Here is a 3,609-nt window from a genome sequence, read left to right as displayed (position 1 = left end):
ATTTTTTCATTGTAATTAGCTTGGTATATATTTTTTCCATCCTTTCAATTTTAGTCTATTTTTGTCTTTCTTTATAAGGTGTGTCTCTTGCAGACAGCATATTGAAGGAGCTTGTTTTCTAGTTCATTCTGCCACTCTCAGTCTCTTAACTTATGCATTTAATCCATTTATAGATGGTGTAATTATAGATAGGTATGGATTAATTGCTGTCTTTATGTTTGTGTTGGGGGGGCAGTGCTGATTTCTTTGCTCTGCTGGTCTTCCTGTGCTGAGTTCATTTTTTTGTGTTCTTTTTTGTCAGTTTCTTTATAGCTTTAATGTTTCCATGTTCTTCTTGGGGTTTCATTTTCTTGATACATTTTGAAGTATTAATTTTTTTGTGTGGTTACCTTATATTCTATTTACTTTTCTCTACATTTAAGACAGTGTGTTTTATCCTGTAATCTTCCTGACCACCTGGATCTTTGTTCCAATGTGTTTACCTTCTTTCACATTGTAATTGTTTTGATCATAGACTGACTTCCCAGATTCTCTGAGTTTGTTCTTATAGTTTTTTTCTGTTCTCAACTCTTCCATTTGTCAATTGAGTTCATGGTACTGCTGCCACATATGTTAATCTCTGGTTGTTGTCTGTTCTTCTTGGTTCTCAGTCCACAGAACTCCCTTTAGAATGTTTGGCAGTGCAAGATTGGCTTTGGCAAAATCCCTTAGCTTCAGTTTATCCTGGAATGTTTTGATTACACCATCATATTTGATTGACAGCTTTGCTGGGTAGAGGATTCTTGGTTGGCAGGATTTTTCTTTCAGGCTTTTATATATGTCTCCCCATTGCCTTCTTGCCTGTATGGTTTCTGCTGAAAGATCTGAGTTTAATCTGATTTGCTTGCCTTTGTATGTGACAATTCTCTTTTCCCTAGCTGCTTTCAGGATTGCCTCCTTATCTTTGATTTTGGAGAACTTGATTATTATATGTCTTGGAGATTTTCTTTTGGGTCTATCTCTCCTGGGATTCGTTGAGCTCCTTGAATGCTTATTTTTTCACTTTTCAGGATGTTAGGGAAATTCTCTCCCAGGAGCTCAACTATCTCCTCTGTGGCCTTCTGTGTTTTCTCTGGTTCTGGAATGGCAATAATTCTTGTTATTCTTCTTCATGTTGTCCAACATGAATCTTAGATTGTCTTCAGATTTATTTATCTATTTATTTGCTTGATCTTCTATTTTAGTAGCATTGAGAGATTTGTCTTCCAGCACACTAGTTCTGGCTTCCATCTCTTCAGTTCTACACCTTTGTCCTTTTAGAGTATTGTCCATTTCTGATATTCTATTACTAATTGTTTGGACCTCTTTGTGTAGGTTTTGAATTGCTTCCAATGTTGTGTCTATCTTGTTTGATTGTTCCTGCAGCCCTTTTCTGACTTTCCTTATTTTTCTCTACTCCACTGTAAAATGGTTTGATACATTTCATTATCATTTTTCTGAATTCCTTCTCAGGTATTTCCAAATTCTGCCCTCTTTTCAATTTCAAGTCTATGACTATCTCCAACTCATTTGTCTCAGTCACTTTATCTTGTTTCTGAACATGTACAGAGATGATCATCTGTTTCTTATGCATAATCAGTAGTTAGCTGTGACCTTAATATTACGTGAATGTATGTTTTGGTATTTTATTATGCTTTCTGATTGCCTCCAGGTAAATTTAATCAGGAGATGGACTTCCCTTTTCACTCTTCTTATTGCTCAACTCAGAGTAATTGTAGCAGGTGTTGGCTGCCTACCTGTTGTGTGTCATCTGGTATTGATTCTTGCCCGGATGGTGGGATTTTATAGGGTATGATTGCAGCTTGACTATATGATTGCAATTGTTATCTCTTCCTTGGTAATATAGGGAGAGAAATAGCCCAATAAAGGTAAAGAGGGGACCATAAAACAAAACAGCAACAGCAAAAGACAGACTGGATACTATAATCTATAATTGCAGAAAAGCAAGAAGAGAAAAAAAAAAAAAAAAATCTGTAGCCAAACATAAGTAAGAAGCCACTTGAGAAACTTCAAGATGCCACTGTTAGTTGTTATGTGATAACCCAGGATTTAATTTTTGGCCTGTTTCTTTTTTAGTCTGTCTGTCTCCTATTTCACATCCCCTGTTCAGACCTTTTTCCTAGTGATAAGCAGTTCAGGCTGGCTGTGGCAATGTTGCACTGCCATTTGATTTTAAGTGGAAACTGTTGCTTTAAATTTTAAGCAGATCTGTGCACATGTGTAGTAGAACTCTTTAGGGGGTGTGGCGGTGTGTTCACTTACTCAGGCACCTCTTCTAGTCACCAGAATGGAGTTGCGTAGATAGTGAGAGATCAATGAACAGATACAAAAACAACAAAAAAAGGAATGTCCACGCCTTTATCTTCAAGGGTGGGTCAGGTGTCAGACGTCCATGCAGCTCTGATCCTTCCCCCAATCCATCTCACCCAAGATGTCCACTCCAGGAGGCGTTGAGACCAAAGGATCCGAAGGCACTGGATTTCTTGCTTCCGCTACAAATTCCACTGGCTGTAAGCCTTCAAACTTTCTAAATATTCCTTTATATGTGTTTCACAGTACTGGGACCATCCCCTGAACCTGCTTCATCCAGTATTCTGTGTTATTGTTGATGGAGATCCTCACTGCACTCCTTCCCAATCCACCATGACACCTTGCATCTCAAAATATTTTATATTTTAAAAAATGTATTTAAATATAGCAACCAGCTGCTCCTCGGAAACCCTATACAGGGTCGCTATGGGTCAAAATCGACTTGACGGAACTTCACAACAACAACATGTACATATAATTTAACTTGCTATATGAGTAAATCTCTGTAAATATGACTGTTCCATTGTATGGAGCTCTGGTAGCGTAATGGTTACAAATGGGGCTGCGAACCTCAGGGTCAGCAGTTTGAAACTATCAGCTGTTCCTCAAGAGAAAGATGAGGGTTTCTGCTTCTGTAAAGATTTACAGCCTTGGAAACCCTGTACAGGATTGCTATGAGTCGGAACTGACTCCACAGCACATAACAACAACAACAACATTGCTTTAAAATTATACGAGTACACAGAAGACCATAAAATAACAAGTATTTTATACATGCTAAACATTTTCCTTGCATAATTTTAACAAGCATGAAATATATGGAATTAATTGTAAGTATAAATATTTTTATTTTGTGATATGTTGTTGATATGTGCTATTGATTGGGACTCATAGCAACCTTGTATAGGTATTTAGAGGAACCTATTTTGATTTAAACTGCTGACATTGTGGTTCATAGTCCACTAGTGATCCTACGGTATCATGCCAGGTGTTCATTTTGTGGTATAATAAACAAAAATAGGTTTTTATATTACAGCAATATGTAAAAAGTATAAAGAAAATAAGTAATGTTACACTATTTTAATTATTTAAAAATTCATGTAGTTTTCAATAGAAAAGTAAAGCTATATATCTGGAATGAATATTTTTAGGAAAAAAGCCTCTCAGAGATGAAAATATGTAGATTTTGCTTAATTGACCAATTTTCTTGTTTATATTAGTCAATATTTCATAGTGAGAAATTTTACTTAATATATAAAG

Source organism: Chrysochloris asiatica, unplaced genomic scaffold (genome assembly GCF_000296735.1).
Source record: "Chrysochloris asiatica unplaced genomic scaffold, ChrAsi1.0 scaffold00068, whole genome shotgun sequence".
Lineage (NCBI taxonomy): Eukaryota > Metazoa > Chordata > Mammalia > Afrosoricida > Chrysochloridae > Chrysochloris > Chrysochloris asiatica.
The sequence above is the reverse complement of the archived record's forward strand: the minus strand, read 5'-3'. Positions refer to the sequence as shown.